This window comes from Tympanuchus pallidicinctus, unplaced genomic scaffold (assembly GCF_026119805.1).
Source record: "Tympanuchus pallidicinctus isolate F22 unplaced genomic scaffold, pur_lepc_1.0 scaffold3, whole genome shotgun sequence".
Taxonomy (NCBI): domain Eukaryota; kingdom Metazoa; phylum Chordata; class Aves; order Galliformes; family Phasianidae; genus Tympanuchus; species Tympanuchus pallidicinctus.
Window position 1 is genome coordinate 44519596 of NW_026294747.1, and position 19429 is coordinate 44539024.

A 19429-nucleotide genomic window follows, 5' to 3' on the forward strand; every position below is an offset into this window, starting at 1 on the left:
CCTTGCCACTTACGTGTGCAGCAGAGAGCCGAACAGGTCTTTCAGAACTGTCTACTGTAGCAGTCCTTGCTTGGCCTTTGAAGACCACAGATGAAAATTACTGTGGAAGTTCATCAGCTTATGTTATAAAAGTTTTAGGAACTAAGGTAGTACAAAGCATTTTACTTTCCTCAGCACCAACCATGTTTATGTTGCTAAAGCAGACAGTGGCCAGTGGGTTACCATTGCCCACTCTGACTATTTTCTAGGATGAGAAGACATTTTCCTGGGAGCAAGGCCCACTACAGCTGCAGGTGTAGCAGAAATGCTGAGTCATGGCTTGAACCAGTAATTGAGCACTTGGTGGGAAGGCAGGGCCAACACAGGGGAGCTCAGGTGCACGCAATGCGACTGAGTGACCAGAAGGGGTAGAGTCAGGATCCACCCTCTCCCAGACTTCATTTAACGGTTGGCAGTGGAAGTGAGGATATCTCACTGGAGCTCCCTGTCTACCTGGACTGTTTTGAAGGTAAGCAGTTTTTTGCTTGCTTGTTTCTTCCTCTGTGGCTGCTGTACTTGGGCTTATCCTTTCTTGCTGCAACCTGGGACTCTGCCACCCTGCTGTCATTGCTACATTTTTCATCACATTATACCATTACAGTAGGTCTGGTGGCATAAATATTTCAAATAATTTTCTTATCTTGACATAAAGGAAGGGCCTTATCTTGACATAAAGAAAAAGGCCTTCAGAAAATAGCAACTCTAAGAAAAAGAAATATGTTTTGAAATACTTGATCTTTAGCCCCTGTTGTGGCTGTCTTCATAAAGCTGAACACAAATTACAGTGCCTGTAAGTTCTTTTACATCACAGGTATCAATATAACTCCAATTTATTGCTCTGATAGAATCTAAGTCAAATCATGTGTGTCTTAGGTAGAAGATAAAAGCTCTCTGGGGTCTGGTAGTCTGTAGCTATTTCAGCTGGAGAATATCCACTTTGGAACCTGCTTGTGGACTGTTGTGGCTCACCAAACTGTGAGAGCTCTCAGGATGTCTCAGGAAGATGGTGGGTAAGGCACCTGTTGCCAAATCTCCTAACACGGGTGTTAGCACTCCATGTGTGCTTGCATATGCTCTTTCTTGCTCTAACTCCGGAGATGGTTCATGTCCAATAAAGGTCTAGTCACTTTTACCTTCAAGAGTCACAGCTTCCCATCATCTTTGTGCAGCCTATGTCAAAAGGCATAAATTAAAATGCTGTAAGATTACTGTGCACTTCTTGGGGAGAGACTTTTGTCTTATGATGACAAGACCCATGATGTTTTCACTGACACTAATGATACTTGCCTAATGAGGAAATTCTCCAGTATGTTTTACTGTTTGCAACATATTTGCTTGATATTTTCTTGTAGGCACTGTGATAGAATCAAACACACTGACATATGGTGCTTTTCCCATGTTGATGATTTCTGCCCCCCCCCCCCCCCCCCACTTTGTTCTCTCTTCCTGTTTGAAAGTCCAGTCTCCTTTTACTGTTATGACACCTGTAATGACACTTCCCATGTCCTTTGGCTCCAGATTGCATCATCTCCCAGCAGCTCTTAATTTGAAAAGAAATGCATCCAAAGTCCCTCTGTTAGGTTCCTTTTATTTTGTATTCATCTCAGTGCCTTCAAGCACTTCAAGATCCTCCAAAGAAAGTCATTACATAAATGCGAAGCACTGTATTGTTAAAACTGTAAATCATGACAGATTTTGAATACATACTTTATGTGACTCAGTCATGAATTATCACAATTTGCATATAATATTCTTCTGCGTTCAACATATTCTCCTTCTGCCTTGTGCTGCTGTAATAACTTTTAGCTTGAATTACAGAAGCTGCTGTGGATCACCTTGCTGTAAAGCTGGTGATGTGTAAGCTTGGTACACCTGTAGGCTGCAATAGTTGACAATTGTTTGTAATGAGTAGGGTGGAAACTCCTATCAGAGGAAGCATTTCTCTGTTTATGAACAAGTGCAAGCATTTTGCTTTCTTTATACTCAAAGCTATAGTAGCTATTTATGTATCTGTCTAGTCTGAATACTATTTTCTTATGTTCATTACTGTAGCACTGAGGGATGTGCTTGTGTTGGGGCTTCACTTAATGATCCCATGGGCAAATGCTGGGAGACAGACAGTGCTGCCCCAGTGCTCTTATGTGGGCTTATGGAATGAAACAGGTACTGGGTATCAAATGCAAGACTTGAGGGAGAAGTGATAAGCAATTCTTTCTTTGAAGCATTTGCTTTTGTAAAAGACAGCTTAATTCTCCTTGGGAGCACTATGCTCCTTATCTGTCCAGCTCCTTTGCTACTATGGTTTGGTTTTCCCCTCAATAAACTGGCCAGGGGAGAAAGGCAGCCCCAAAAAAATCCCAGATGAGGGTGAGGAACCCAAGTACCCGTGTGCATGCTCTACAGCACTGTCTGGTGAACTGGATCCAGGACACAGATCTACACACTGTCCCACATGTACAGGAATGAAGTTCTGCTGTTGTACATTGGATACTGCAGGTAGGAGCCTGCTGCCTTCATTGAACCTTCCTGGCCAAGAGAAGCATTGTGCCTTTCCATGCTGCTTTCCATAATACAGAGTCTCTGTCCTTTAGAAGGTCTTTGCAATAGTCCTCCTAACAGAGACAAAACAGACTCCTGAAGATGGTATATCCTGCAGTTCCTTCTGTTGTGGGAAATATCAGTTTGAGCGGTTTCTTGCTTGACAGAATAAATGTTTATAAGTGAGTAAAAGAATTGCCTCAAAACAAAGCTGTTTTATCAGATGCTGGTTTGCGCCATCCCCATCTTGCACTAAGGTTTATTCTCATAATGATCATTTTTGCTGGAATAATCCGGTATCAGCTACAATGACAATCCCACACAGAGCTATTTAGAGCTGCTAAGAGCTGTTTTGGGTCCCAGAGCAAATGGGCTGGTTCTCTTTCACTTTTTTCCTCCTTCTTCATCCTATGTTATAACCCCCTGCTGACATCCCCTCTGCCCTGCTTGGTGCCAAGGCACCCACTGAGGTGTGACTCTGAAGCCACAGGGCATTTTCTGCAGTTTCTAGTGTACTTTGGATGCACCACTCAGAGTGTTTCTCTCCTATTTTACAGCACTGGAACAGGATTAGGTCTCAGCTAATCAAAGTCTCACCCTCCTCATCTTCTCAAATGTAACTTGGTCATCAGGCTCCTTCCCATGTACCTTTTACGAGTTCTTATTGGATCCTATTTCACTGTTTGAATCTGGTAGCTGAACTCACGCTGCCAGATTGGAAAACTAGCAACCACACAAATGCAGAAAGAGAATAATTGCAACTGACCGTTTTTCTTGCTCAGTGCTGTCAGGCTCCCTAGCTGGATTTTAGAGGTGCACTGTCTGCAGCAAGCAGAGGTAGTGGGCACTCCCACCTCTGCCAACATCTCCCTGTGCCTCAGTTCAGGCATGTTTCTGCAGATAGCTTGAGTGCAAAAAAATCTATTCCCCTAATCTCAGAGCCAGTTTCAGGCAGAACAAGTTTTTAGGCAAATTCTAGATTTGATTTGGTTATTTGTGCCCCAAAGCTTTCCCCAGGGCACTTACCATTTGCTTTCAAGAATGCTTCTGTTAGCATTTTTCAGCTACCTGTTCATGCTGCTTTTTCCTTTGTTTAAATTGCACTCATCTGTCATATCCATCAATCTGTTGCCTTGCATACTACAAATGTAATAAACTCTGCCCATAAACACTTTGGTCCATGACTTCTCTCACATAAATATGCTCAATAACTTTTCTACAGGATGACTTGCATGAGAAAATAACATATGTGCTCACTGGTAGGAAGATAAGAGTCTGGGGTAATTGGATTAGCTGTAATAGAAAAATGAGTGAACTGCAGGAATGGGATTTGCTCATAACTAATTTGGAGCGTAGAATATCTGAGTGCTGCAAATCTGATAGTGGTGGCTAAGTGCATATATATGCAACAGGGAATGAGTGTATCATCTATAGGACTTAGGAGGCAATGTGCTGCAAGGTAAATGGAGAGGTATCCTTTGAAAAAGGAGTCTTAAGGAACGTATTTATTTGGGTGAAGAAAACTTCAGGTTCTGCATTTCATAATACATTAAAAACAGTAACTACAAAATTCTGAAACAGCAGTGTATTCTGCCAAGGGCTGTGTCACTTGTGAAGGGGCTGCTGATACTGAATCTGCTTTACCCTGTTGCACTTTCATTCAATTTATTATTGTCTTTGATAGTTGAGATTAATCTCAATTCTTATTTTGTGCAAGCATGGTATTCATTTGCTAGGTATTTATTGCTCCAGACAAATAGGGAAGATGAACTATTTTTGATAGAAAATGTTCCATATCTTGCTATGAACTCATTGTTTGCTTAAACTCTTAAATAATTCCCTTATCTCTACCTGAGATTAATTCCTGGGCTATAGAAGCGCAATAAACCATGCACAGGACAGGTAATAGCATGAGAAGCCAGTTGGTGCTGCCTTCAGGCCCATTCACAATAGCAGCTTCATCCCTTAGCTGTGTGTTCATGTGTGTATTTGGCTTTTGAGCTTTTCAGTCTGTACTGATTGTGACATACTTTTATGCAGAAGATAGTTGTTTTATTTTAATCTCTGCTTATCCCAGCACCCGTTCTCATCTTTTGGGTATTTACAGACATCAGAAATGCTTGCGAAGAAGAGGATACTGTAACATCATTGCTCAGTACATACACATTTGAGGAATATATCACTTCATTCTCTGTGCTCAGCGGAAAAGTCTGCTGCTTTACCAGATGTGACGAATAACTAAACACAGGGACTGAAGTGCTCTGGTAAGCATCATACATCCAAATCTCTGATGTGCTTACAGTAAAAGCTGGAAGAGAAAACCCTCTCCTCCCTCCCCCCTCCCCAGTAAAACAGAGCAGAGAGCAGAACAAGTAAGAGCTGAAATGATAAATTATAGATGACAACATGTGGAGAAATCAAACAAGTCTGTCTAAATATTTTTATTTTGAGTAGCTCAATGGGAGCTCAGCAGTCTCACCTGGCATCTTATTAGCATTGCACTGATTGGTGGGCGTGCAGCAATGGAGCAGCACTGGCCTCCTGGTTAATCACATCTAGGAAACTGCAGAAAGGATAGAGAAGATGCTTCACAAAAGGCAGGCTGAGATGTTGCAGGAAAAAAAAAGAATTTGTCTGGTTCTACAGTAGGTGGTCAATCAATCTAATGTCTGGGTCAGAGCTATAAGACAGTTTCCAAACATTCCCAACCATACGTACCATGTCTCATTCAGGAGTCAGATCACAAGAAATCCTTGCTGCGAATGAAACGTGGGACTTCTCCTGCGTTTCAGCTTGCTGACTTGTTTCATTTGGGTTTCTTACTTGAGACTTTCTTTGGATCCTGATATTTCAGAAAACTATTTTTGATCAATATAATCCTTCTGCAGTGCCTAGTGATTTCCTCATTTTGAACTGAAAGCTCTTTCATAAGCAGTTCCCTAAGGAAATGCTCCTTTTATCCTTATGCACTACTTGGATTTTTTTTTTCTCAGGGATGAAATGTTATTTTTTCTTTTAATTCTCTTTAAACTGCTGACATTAATGCTCTCTATAAAACTTGTTGTGGGCCCTGCTCTGTATCTCATATATATTTGGAATTAAGGAGAATTTATTATCATGTGATCTTAAAGCAGCTTTTTCGTAAGTCTTGAGTATACTCTCCTGTCAGGTGAGTGCTGATTATATATCATAGGAAAAAAACGCTGTAAAAATAGATCCAACTGTGATGAACAGTTAGGAGATAGAAAACTGGGAGGGCTTTACAGCTAAACAAAAATTTCAGCTTCCACAGAGGATGGTGCAGATTCTTCTGAGCAGGAGGATCTGTGGCCTGGGAGGTGACCTGGTGATGATGGACACTGTGACAGCCAGGTGAGATGGGAGGCCTGAGCTTTCACTTCACCAAAACACAGGATTTGGGATCTTGGACTTTGATTCCATACAATGGTGATGGGGGACTTTCACAGCAGAAACCAGATTTGCACACTCAGAGCACCTGATACATGAGTGAATACACTGCATGTGTGAATATACACAATCCTCTGTAAAACAAATAATAATACACCTTTTGAATCAGTCTCTGTTCAGATACCTCATGATGGAAATAACCTGAAACCCAATCCATTTTGAATATGCTGGGCTGGCATTTCTGCTGCTTCTGGAAGAGATATGTAAACAAAGAAGGAAGCATTACATGCCTTGCCCTTAAAATGATTTTAAAGGCCATAAGTAGCTGAAGAACAGAAGACTCCATACTGTTTCTCTATGATCTCTAAACCAAAGGCGAGTCTTTGTGTAAAAGATGCAGGTTTCAGGGGAAATGCATTTCAGTGCAAGAAAGATTACTCTTAATATCGTCATCCTAAAATCGGTGCTACTTACCACAAGCTTGGGACCTCAATTTATAACCTTGAAAACTTCAACTACTGTAATATATGTGTAAGTAGATCAATTTTTTTAATACATATAACTGCAAATCAAACCCTTCAGTGAATCACAGGTTCAAGTTCTTGTTTGAAGCAAGTCATTGTATTAGATTTGACTTCAGAAATGCACCTTGCCGTGATTAATGTTATAAATTATGAAAAATTTAAGTTGCTCACTGAAAACATATGACTGAAGGATGTACTTTAAAGGTAAGCAAAAATGTAAGAAGGTGGCATATTTTACAGGTTACACACTTCATTCCCAGGAGACCATTTAACACTGGAACAAACACAACTAGGCAGTACAGTCTGCTGGCATGAACAGGAAAATAGAAGCTGCTAGTTCCAAGGGAGGCTCTATGTGACCTTGAGGATAACATTTCACCTTGTTTTTTCACCTGTAAAGCAGAGAGAAGAGGAAAAGTAATTTAGGTCTTCTGGGTATTGCTTTAAGTTAGGGTTTGCAAAGTGCTTTGAAGTCTGTAAATGGAGAATGTGCCAGAAAAGTGTTTTAGCTGCTCTTAAATAATTTTCAATTATTATCTCTTTCCTAATAGAAGTCAAGTCCCTAGATCTGGCGTTTCTTAGCTGCTTCTATTTTTTGAAGAGATTACAAGTCTGCCCACAAAGGGCAGCTGGTGAGGAGTCCTGCACTCTATAAAGTAGCCATCCTGTTTATTTCTGCTGCAGCTAGATACATTCAGAAATATTCAGCTTTTTTTTTAAACTTGAAAGTTAATAGAAGTCATAGTGGAGGTAGAGAATCTAAATATGAGAAAGCCAGAGTTTCTCCATTCCTGCAAAAACTAACATCCCAATATACCCAACATACTGGCTGCTTTTGTGACTGTTGTGACTGGCTCATTCATGTTAACATATTGAACAGCTCCAAATCATTCGTTTCTGTTGCTGTTTCTTAACTCTTTGAAATTGTGATTGGCACTAAGGACTTTACCATGGGTTGCCTTCTTCATTAACTTTGACTCATACTTCTGAGGGTTTATGTATAAGTATTAAACATTTGTAATGTTGCCCTTCCCAGCCTTGCAGGCTCTGGTTGTGATTCCCTTTCTTCACTTTCCATCAGCAAAATTTCTACCTAAGGCATTCTGTCTCTCTGATGCTAAATTGTTATGCCTTATCTTCTGGTAAAATATATACAAAATTTAGCTTCTTTTAAAACAGTGATCTAGAGATTTATTTTTATGTTTGCACATATGATTGTTCATAAAGCAGTGATTGAAAATGGAACAGAATGAGGCTTCCTCAAAGAACATCCTAGTGGAAGGAGGATGGGTTCAAGCATCCCATGTGAGGCTTGTCACCACGGGCACAGTACTACAAAACCCTTGTCCTGGCACTGGCTCCTCCTTGCTGTTGTTACTGGGGACCTGATGGCCCTTTGGAGAGCCTTGTGCCATCCAGGACATTGCTTGGTCTAGGAACATCTGTACCCCTATGAACTGGCTGATTGTGATTTATATTCCCCACCTCAAGAAAGGTACTGGTCCAGTCTAAATAAACATTCATTCTGAGGTTGATCAGTGCTGGCCCTTGTGAAACCCAGCCTACTGGGCCATATGCTTTGAGTCTGTTGCTGCTTTTGCAGTCACAAAAAGACTTTGAGGGAGGTAAATTTATTATGAAAGTGTTTTTGAAAAATGGGTTAATTCCCATTGTGTAATTGTAACCTTTATCTCTGGGAATTACTAGCTAGGATGACAGGCTTTCTGCTTATTTATTCTTCCAGTGGCAGTGAGAACATCAGTGAACAAAGGTCTCCTGGTGGCTGCTCCATCTCATTCCTGGTTGGTGAGTTTAATAGTTTCTACCAAAGGGCTCTTAAGGTTGACTATGAACTATGTCCTATTAGCTAGAAATCACCGTTCAGGAAAGTGGCAGTCAAATCTTTTAGAAAGATATTGTTATTTTTAATATGCTGGCCTAAGGCTTTTGTGTAAGAAAAAGGGGAAAATAATTGCTTAGCACTGTGAAGTTCAGGTGTAATTTAGGATACATCTGTCTCTTAAGGTAGGGTAATTTTTATATTGTATATAAAGGAGAATATCAAGAAATAAGATTTGCACTTGCAGGAAAAAAATGGCCTTTCTTTTTAATTGGTTCCTGCTTGTGGGAAACCTGTCAGCACATTCTGTGAATGTATTTCAGCCTGGAAACACCATAGTGATTGAGTTCTCCTTACAGTTCTGGGTCTCCATGAGACTTCCTTTTGCTGGCACCTAAAGTTACAGGGCATACTTTATGGTCTTAGAGGTAGAAGTTCACTCCCCACTCAGTGCAATTCCAGAATTCAAGTGGGAACAAGTTTTTGACAATGATTAGGATGTTTTAGTGTCAAGGATGGTGGCTTAATGTTCCACTATTGGCTATATGCTCTAGAGAAGCAGAGAGGGGTTTTTGGTCCTCAGAAGTCTTGTAAGTTGCATACCTGAGACTTAAGGATCAAAATAACCCATGCATTTTACTGTGAGTTGCAGAAAAACAGAAGCAAAACAGAACAAAACGAAAGGACTCATGCTTCTCTGTTTCTTTTTGATGGACAAATCCTGATGAGCCTCTATGTCTTGTGGCATTGTCACACTCAAGTACAAATGCTATCTAGATATCAGATCACTTTGTCTTGATACCTTCTTTACAGTTCCCTAAAAGCTTTCTAAAACCCAATCTATCAGCCTGGATGTGTTTTGTGTTGATTTGTATTTCTCTGGAGGCTGGAGGGTGAACACTTATACAGGATATAAGGGATTGCATTAAAGCAAGATATAAAAAAAAAAATTACAGCGTTACTGAAGGCAGAGAGTATTTAAGGTACAGTTTGAAAGAATAGTAGATCAGCACTATCCCATATTCAGCACGACTTATTTTTTCTTTGTATATTCTATCATCCACCTTATCACCTTAATTCTAATTTTTTATTGTATTCCCTTTATTTTCCGTTGTGCTGTGCCAGATTTTGTAGTGTAGATGAAACAGAAGGTCACAAGTTTAGATACTCAACAAAGCACAGAGGTTGCTTGGAAGGACCTTTTTATTAATTTTGAAGAATATGTCCACAGAGTAATAACAGTGAAACAGGTTGATGGCTTTAGGGAGCAAGGACATACTGAAGGCTAAATCTTGACTGTAGTGAACATGTAACCCCTCTGTAGCTCAGTAAGAGTTTTATAATTAACTTCAAAAGGGCGTGGGTTAGTCCTCAGCCTAGAATGTCATGATTTGAGAGCCCAAGCTATTGTACAGCTGCCCCTGTGCGATGGAACGTGCAAAGCAACAAGATCTATGTATAGCCTCTCTCACTCACATCTATCACCTCATACCTAACAAACATTCTAGACAGACTGCATTCTTGCAATCCTGTGGAGAAGAATGGTCTTACCAGTGCATGAGCAAATTGCCCTGAGAAATATGCTTATGTTAAACAACAACAAAAAAAGCAACAATGCCCCCAACACACAGATGCACACAAAAGACAAAAACCTCTTGCTTTGTGAAGTGCCTGTGTATGAATGTTTCTTCCTTGGCAAGGTTATTAAGAACAATTGGCTGAAGCAGCACTGCTGTTAGTTGGTATTCTTGCCATCCTACAAACCTGTCAGCCAAGTTACAAAAGAAAGCACAGGGAATCAATAGTCTGTTTACCAAAGCTACCTTTCATGATCTGCATGATCAAGGCCTATCTCTAAGTCAGTGTGTAGTGGGATGCTGGTGATGGTTGGACTAGATGATCCTAGTGATCTCTTTCAACTCTGGTGATTCTATGATTGTAAATTGTGATCCCGTTACAATCTTGCAGATTGTTCAGTGTAGGGAGAAGAACGAGAGGTCTGTAGAGCTGTGTCTTCCGTAACTTCTATGAGTTAAGAACAAGCCTTCAGACACTCAAAGGTATAGATGGGATTAGGTGAAAATGACCTTCTCACTCCTTTCTGGATTTAGTCCAGAAGTACCGCTCCATAATTGTGGACTGTAGTACCAGGCTATTGTATAGACATAGAAAATCTCGAACTGGCAAAGGAGCTGGTTTGCTAAGATTCAACACAGGTGAAAATTGAGGGAATGATGGTATGCCCTCTTTAGGATAACATTTACAAGACAAGAAGTCGTAACATTCTTCCTTCTTTCCCTCCTTACATTTCTATCACTATCCTTAAAGACAGTAAATAATACTGCATTTAACTGATGATGCTTTGCAGGTCTTTTGAATGTTTGCATTTTCTTAAATCAACTGTGTGCCCAAATGTGATGCACTGCACCTCTACAAGGTCCCAGACGGAGGTTGGTAGAGAAGGTACTTTATAATTATTATCAATGCTAAATGCCACCTTGTAAAATAATCTCTCATAACTTCATTAAGGATACTTCTTTAAACATCTTTAATTCATTAACTTTGGCATTATCGGTTCGTTGCCACAATCAAATCCAACTTGCTCCATATTATGCAATGAGAGCTGAGGGCAGATCTCCTACTGGGCTGTCTTCTAAATGGATGAGAAACACTTGTTGAATGTAATGACACTGTGCTTTCAATGTAGGCATTTAGCAGGGAGAAAGAATGTACGCATTGGAAAAGAGCACATATATTTCCAGGTGCTCAGCTTGGCATACCCAGGCCATTAATCCCAGCTTCATTTGAACCTAAATACCTGACAGATTTCTGAAAGCCCAGACTGATTTCACTCTTGAGCTGCAGCTAAACATGAAGTCACCATGGGGATGTTCAAATTTTGCTTACTTTGATTCTGTTCTCAGAGGAGGAGAGATCTGACGTATAAGCATTTCATAACATCTGCTGTACTTTTCAAATTGCAGATAATGACTGGATAATGCAAAATGACATAATTTGCATCAGAAAGATAACTGAAAAGCCTCCTACACTTACTAGGGTTCATAATTTAGCCCTTTGATATGAGGAAAAAAACAAAAGAATATTAAAGGCAAGTTCTGCATTGTTCAAGATGTGATGACCAAATAGCTGAAGTCAGTGACACCCTGCAGGTCTTTGCCACCACTTTTCAGGTTGGTCCTCTGCTGATGTGCTCCCGAAGTCCCTTGCAAATACATGTGATACAATAAGCCCTGCAGCCACTGTTTGTGAAGGGCAACTTCCTGAACTTAGCGAGTCAAAAGACCTGCTACAGTCAAAATACCCTCTCAACTGTTACGAAGGGAAGGAAAACAATAAAATACCCCCTTAGAAAACTCTTTGCAAACAAGAGTAATTGAACTGTTCAAAGCTAGCCTGAGGTATTTACTTCTGTTGCCTTATAGACAACAGACCCATTTACTGAAGGTGATGATTACTGTGATTTACCAGCAGAAGCTCAATCAAATCTCTGGATGTGGAGTTTTCTTCCAGACTGGAAAACGTAACAGTACTGCTGTTATTTTATGATGGTTTTTTTTTTTTTTTTTTTTTTTTTTTTTTTTTTTGTGGATTTCAGATTACCAGATGACTTCTAGTTGGTTTTCCCTTCAGTGGTCAGGTCACCTTACACTCCAGAACAGACATGCTGGCTGGTTCCATTCCTAACTTTCTGTCCATTTTGCCAATATCTCAATGTGTCATGTCAGAAGAGCCATCATTTCTTCTATTATGCATGCATGGGAGATAGCCTTTTCCTTTCACTCTGCTATGTCTTGAAGTAAGATAAAGTCACTTGCTGCCACACAGTCACACAGAACAAAACACAGCATTTTCACTTCCATAAATAATGTTTTTGGATTTAAACTCTGCACCTTCACCATATTTCAGAAAATTTATAAAAGATCACTGAGGTTTCCATCAGCTATTGGTCTTTAAAGACAAAAGATTAATTCCCTTTAAAGAAATAAAAATGCTTTTGTGTTTGTTTAAAAAATAGCAATTTAAAGGTAATAGATTTTATAAGTTGCTATGAAGCTTAGAGAAATCAAGAAACCCTTCTCATACCTATGATAACTCTTTCAGGTCTTAAGATTTTTATCTGGCTTCTTGATAATAACTTTTTTTTACTGCATCTGAACCAACATACTTTGTTAATAACAAGTCCAATTGCCTTTTCTGAGTGGTACCCATCTGGCACTTCTTTACTGACTTTGTTCTATGCCTGGCCATACCAGAGTTGTCTCTTGAACAATCCCTCTAAGTATGCTTTACATTTGAATTGTATAAATTAATATTCCAAACTGCCTATCAGCTCTCAAAATTTCACCCGGAGGCCTAATGATATCTTATTACTAGTGATTTGCATTGGTTAATGGGAAGCACCCACTAAATCAACAGGAGCAGAATCTGGCCGTATAGGGAGTCTATATTCATACAGAGACCAATTCTTCTCTTACTTCATGTGTTTTTGACTTATTATGACTTGATAAAAATCAATCTGGATTTATAGCTGTGTGAATGAGAGGAAAATCAGTCTCCAGAGAGAGAGACCACTAAGTGGATTTTCTTAAGAGGGATAAGGTACTACATACAGTATGATGGTGTCATTTTTGGTTGACAAAAATTTATATGTTCTATAGTTTCTTTTATTTTATTAATGGCTCTCAGCCATGTGTATCAATATCTTGGTCCCACCTCTTAAAATTTTAGAAGCTAAAGGAAACTGGGACCAGGGGCTGTCCAACTCTGCTGCAGTGCTATATGAGCCCAGGTACAGTTTTATGTGTGATCTCTGACCAACCTAGAAGTTTTCTCCTATGGTTCCACTGGAAGCCTTCTCCACAAAGGGAAATACCTTCTGTTCTCTGGGCCTCTTCCTGCACTGATGAATAACACAACATTCTGCAAACAAAATTGTAGTTTTCATTTTTTAAGATGACTTGTTCACCTCATGCTGCTCATCCTCCCCGTTTCTAGATCAGGAATAATAATTCACGCAGAGAAAGTAACATAAAATCAATACCTACTGGTAGATACTGTCTTTTACTACCATAGTTTGATAAAATGCAGATAAATCACAGATAAATCTTGCAATTTGAACTTGGGATGGGTTTAAGATATAAGCTATTGAGGCTTCTTGCTTATTCATGCCTATGGTGTATGCTGAGACATTATCAGCTGAGTGCTCCTGTGAAATGTCAGGTCCCTCTGCTATCTTAGTGCTTCATCTCGTGTGTTTTGATAGTTTTTTGCTAACTTGTCTCAAGTAACGTTGCAGCTTGACTGCAGTTCCAGGTCTGTGTAAAGGATTTTAGAGTACGTTCAGAGCTTTTCTTTCTTGCAAGAGCAAATAAAGATAACACATGTTGGACAACAATAGATTTACCTGGGTGTGGCTTTTTTAGTCACCAGGAATATGCACTGACTTGCTCTGGTGACAAAATTTATCTCACTCACCAGATCACTTCATTGAAAAGTGACAGAGCTAAATGAATATTTGCAATGAGCTGAAGCAGCATTGTGAGCCCGAAGGTTCAGCAATTTGTGGAACCATAGAGGGAAACAAATTGATTTATTCATCATTTATTCTCCTCCATATCCACCACTTTGGTTCAAGTGTTGACATGGGACAAAACAGTACTGAAGTTGTAATTGCTGTTTCGTTAAATGATTAATAGTTATTTCTATGTTGGTTTACTTAAATTTTTAACAAGAAAAAACATATCAAAACAAGAAATCTGATGAAAATTTACTGCTTTGGAGAAAACCTTCACTGGTGGAATATGTTACTGAATGTAATGAAAACAAATGCCTGAGCGCTTTGGAGGCAGAGTCTCTAGCATGTATTGTTTAACTTTGTTTCCTTCAAACATTCATACTAGAGAAATGGGTATGGCCTGGAAAGGCCACAGCTACTGGTTTTGCTTAAATTTCTGAGAGACATAGAAATGCAAGTAGGTCCTGGGGGGGAGACACATAGCAAACGTTTGCAGCACAGCTTCAGGGCTTCAAAAATGGAATAATTGACCAGGGTTCAGTGCAAGCCAGCATTAAACACCTTGCATATATCTCTGCAAATGCATAAGCCAGGCAGCCCTAGAGGCAATGGCGATCCTCTAAATTGGTTGTTTGTTTTTGTGAAGTGGCTTTCCGCTGTTTTATGGAACAAAGAATCTACAGACTGCAGCTGTTCTCAGTCAATGTTTCTGAGATCTGTAATGTGGCAGTGGCAGTGTCTCACTGCTCCTATGGATTAATCGGGCCCCTGCACATTTTATTCTAAAGTTCCTACGTATGTTTTGGTTTTAGTCTGAGAAAATCCTTTCCTGGCTTTACATTTGTTTTTTTCCTGACGTCATTTTGCAGAGTTAAACAATGAAATAATTGTTTCCCATGTCATTTGTGTGCACTTTGCATTGGAAATTATTCCATGCAGCTTTGTACTTGTTCAAGCAGAAATGCTTAAAGTCCTCGGTAAGGGGTTTTGTTGTCAGAGAATAATCAGTCTCCCACAGAGATGCAGAGTACAAGGTGTAGATGAATACCTGGGACTCTCAGAGCCAGTGTTACTTGCCACAGCAACTCTCCCAGAGCTGTCTTAGAGGTATTGAGCAAGGTCTTGTTCTTCCACGTAAATCATCTAAATAAATTACTGTTGTGGCTAGAAAGTGCCAGTGGATAATAAAATGTCTTAAATGAAGATACTGAGATAAATTTGACAAGCACTTACCATCATGCCATATTCCATTAGCCCTCATTTTAATTATAACAAAGGGGAGGTGGCAGGGAGAGAGGCAGGTTGTGAGACTTCCTATTTTGAATACGAGGCTACCATGGCATGGACTGAGGGTCAAAATGGAGTCACTGCACATCTAGAAGAGGCGAAGAGTCCCAGCATACCCACTCCACTGCCTATCTTGTTCAGTAGGGGTACTCAAGGTGGCTTCAACCCTCATATGAGAAAAATCTGCCTGCGTGCATGGATGTGTGTGCAAGCCAGTTATGCTGCTGTTTTTCCAGGTCCTGGTGCTGCTGTTGCAGCAAGGTCCTCCCAGCCTTACTCTCTTCAGCACAGGGCAGGTGTCAGTCTCTGCCATGCAGGAAAGCTATTGTCTGGATCCATCCACCTGTGAAGTAGACTGTGGTGCCTGATGTGCATGGTAACTTCAGTCTGTCTGTTGCTGAGAAATGTGCATGTTCTTTTTAACTTACAGAAAAACAGCACTCCTTTCTTTCCGTCCTCTATATTGCTGATAGGACAAGGATTTGGAAAAGTCGCTGTAAAGGCTTGGATACTGCTGGTTTGGAAGAAGATCAGTGGGGCATGTGGGGAGGGAGACCTGCTGTTCTTTAAATGACATTTTTGAGCAGATTGTTGTTAAGGGAAAAGATCGAGCTACAGATAACATGGCTTAGATTGCTCAAAATGTTCTGAAGTCAGAGTCTCCCAGGTGTGGACTTGCACAGAGCTCAACACTTAGCACTCCTGGCTGTGACTCACAATTTACAGCTGATAAAATTAGACAGGAAGGCATGTTCTGTGATTCATGCTCCATGCTGCATCCATTGTGCTTACTCTAGCAAAACAGCTGGAAGCTATACGTGACTGGAAATGTCCTTGCTGACAGCAGTGTGCACAGGCCCTGCTGATGCTGCTCTAGCAATGTTTCTGTCAGTTCCCAGTATGATGTCCCCAGCACAGCAGAGAGCACAACAGCATTATCTACACTGGATTAGTTGCTGTGTGAAGACTGTCACAAAAAAGCTGTTGAAGTGCCAGTGGAGCTGATCAGCCCTGCTGGGCCTGCTCAGGTACATCTTGAGTGGATGATTTTCTCTTTTCTGAAGCATCCCAGAAGGGAACTTGTTCTTCCAGGGCAGTGGCTGGCAAGCACCAGCTGAGGTGGGAGCAGAGCTAGCGTGTTGGAAATGGGGCCCTGGAGAGAAGGGGCTGAGGTGTGCTGGAGTGTCAAAGGAGATATGAAATAATGGTGAGACTCTGCCACTGACATATGGGGAAAGTCCATTCAGCCTTTACAGGCTGCAACAGGGAGACAAGCTCTATAACACAGAGAGCCCTGTGCTTTAAGCAGGGCGCACAAAACATCCTGTGGTTGGGGAGATGTAGCGAATCTTGGCAACTTGCATTCATGCAACCTTTCAGGCTTGAAAAAGTTATTGCTTTTCCCAATCTTCTGAAAAAGAGCCCTTCATTATCTATGCAAAATTGTCTGTTTGTTTTCATATCTCAGTTTGTATAAGGTTGGTGGATGGATGAACAAAAAGTCCTAGGTGCAGCTCACAACCTCCTGTTGCCAGGATGGGGCTGCGGAGCCAGCTGGAGTTGGGCTGGTGGGGAAAAGCCCTGCATAAGGGTAGTGTTAGTAGGACCAGACTATCCCAGCCACCTCCTGTCTGATATGCAAAATGAAACAGGAGAGCTCAGGATTATGCACAGAAAAATTATTTCTCCATGCATTTAAATGAAAGAGGATGAATGAATTCATTATGATCTGAAAGCTCTTCAAACACTGCCTAAGTAGGTGCTGCAGCCTCGAGTGTGCCTCAGAACTGCTTGCTAATGCGTGTACTTAAGAAAATTTCTCTGGATTTTGCACAGTGCCTACTTAGAGCTGCAGAGCTCCAGTTTGTTGCATTCAGCCAGGAAAAAGGAGGTACGTTAAAGGAAACCAAAAGCTGTGAAAATATCCTCAACCTAATTTAACTCTCAGCTGCGGGTCTGCAATTCTCAAGGCTTCCCATTCACTCCATAGACATAGGAAATAAACCATACCATGGCATAGGGCTTACTGGTGATAAGGATTATAATAATAAAATGCTATATTCTTGCAGATATTCTTATGTCGCATGGAAAATGAACTTTATAGAGCATAATTTTGAAGTTTAAATGGTTCGCTATGATCATAAGATTGCTATGATCATCGTGTCCAACTCCTTGGTTTTATTTTACTTTTTATATCTGCATATATTTTTGGATCACATTTAAAAGAGAGTTTTATCTTGCTATGATCTTGACAAGGCTGCCAGCAACAATCTTGGAAAGGAACCAGAAAAAGAACCCAGTCTTGTTGGGTATGCTCCCTTATCATAGCTGAGAAGTTAGATAAGGTATGCTATCTCCATGCACCAAGGTAGAAAGACAATGTGAAAAACCAAACAAAGAGGTAGAGATGTTCAAGCTTCAGAAGTGTGGTGGGACCCACACACGGGCCCAGCTGATCTCCTCCAGCCAGTATTCTTCCTGCAAATACAAGCCTGGGCTGCAGGATGCCCTACTGCTCAGGCATACAGCTCTCTCTCCTCACAGCCAAGCAAGATGGAAAGCACTACTGCTTTCCCATGATCCTTCACGTAATTTCTGACACTGAATGTGCACACCCCCAACCTCTCTCCCTTTACAGGACAAATTCTTCTTCCCAGACCAAGTTCCTGGAAAGTCCTTTCAAGTCCTGTTTTTAAGAGCAGCTCAGCTCACTGCACAGATGCAGCTGATATACGTTTTAAGACAGTCCTTCATTTCTAGGAGGAAAAGGTCATGAATATCAGTCATTCAAATTCAAAAGGCTTCTTCCCCCTTATCGGGGAGACAAAATGTCACAGGCTGTTCTCTATAGCTACTGCTTTGCTTTGGAGGTATCCAAGATGCTTAGTGGCATAATGCATACCCCAAAGTGAGGCTAGTCTGATACAAGAATTCCCATGAGCTGAACACCAAAGACCTGCTCATATCTGCAGTGTGGTACAGATCTGGAGAAGAAAATCCAAGAGCGGTGGGTATAAGGGACCTACCTCAAGTTCTGTCCATACCAACACTGAGCAGTAATCAATTCTGCTCCTGCTATGCTGACAGGGGCTGCCTCAATGAAGCAGTACAAAGTTAGCAAGAGTCAGAGAGGTTAAACTGTTCACAGTCAAGCATTGATGAAGACCTCCACTTGAGTCTCCCTTGTGTTTCAGAGCATTCTCTACTTGTAATGAATATTTGTATACAATAAGTACTTGGCAGATATGATGTCCAAATGGATCAACTTCAAGTTTAAAATTCAGGCTTGCCCAATAGTTTCTCATTCAGCTTCTTGCCTTTTTCTGTGGGGGGAATGACTATGACTTTAGAAAATACATGGTTGTTCTGGAGAGATGAAAGTAAAGCACGGTGGTAAAGACTGCTTGTGCAACCAGCGTGGGATGCACCTTAGTCAAAATGTAAATGTTAAAATGTAAATCTTAAGCTGTGGAAACCTGTAAGGTGTCCTGAAATCTTCTGCTTGGTCTGCAGAGTGGCTGCCCTGGATGTGCTGCTGGTGGATGTGTCTGTTCACAGTGGCGCTGCTGCAATTTGAGGATGTGAATAAATTACTTCATTTGTCTTTCTTTAGCCTGACCTGAGCTGGGCAACTTGTGATAACCAGATAACATGGATCTCATGCCTGAGAATATGTAGATCTGTGGCCAGGACACTCTTATAAGTGAGTTACCTCTGCCAGGTGAATCATAGAATCACAGAATGACTTGGCTAGGAAGGGACCCCAAGGATAATTAAGTTCCAGCCCCCCTGCCACAGGCAAGACCACCAGCCTCCAGATCTGTTACTAGACCAGGTTGCCCAGGGTCCCCTCCAACCTGGTCTTAGACATCTCCAGGGACAGAGATGAAAGTTTCTGGAACAGCTAAAGGGCAGCAGAATAGGTTATCACTTCATGAGGGGAGAGTGCAATGAGTATGAAATGGGTCAGAGGAGCCATGAGTCTTTTCTGGTCATGGTCCTAGATGCTGGGAACAGCAAAGCCACCTAGGTGGTTTTCTGAAAGAAAAGAATGTGTGAAAAAGTACTGCTGTTGAAATGAAGTGGGAGTAACATAATAACTGTCTGGGACAGGTTCCTCCATCAGTGAGAGGAGGCATCCCTCAATGCCCTCGTAATGCTCATCTCCCAGAGGACTGAGGAGGCCCAGCAAGGCATCATGTGTGGTCTAATGTCCCTGAGCACTGGCAGAGGCAGGGTGCTGGCAAGGGAAACCCT

General features: G+C 41.0%; 1 long non-coding RNA gene across 2 annotated transcripts; it reads left to right on the forward strand.

Moving 5' to 3' along the window:
* Positions 1 to 470: 470 nt before the first annotated feature.
* Positions 471 to 11921, forward strand: LOC128085953 (uncharacterized). 2 transcript variants are annotated; one of them, XR_008209176.1, is made up of 5 exons: positions 471 to 508; positions 4685 to 4841; positions 5861 to 5949; positions 8254 to 8315; positions 11793 to 11921. It is a non-coding gene; the product is annotated as an uncharacterized LOC128085953 (long non-coding RNA). The 2 variants fall into 2 exon arrangements; XR_008209177.1 differs by lacking the exon at positions 11793 to 11921 and adding an exon at positions 10718 to 10799.
* Positions 11922 to 19429: the final 7508 nt, after the last annotated feature.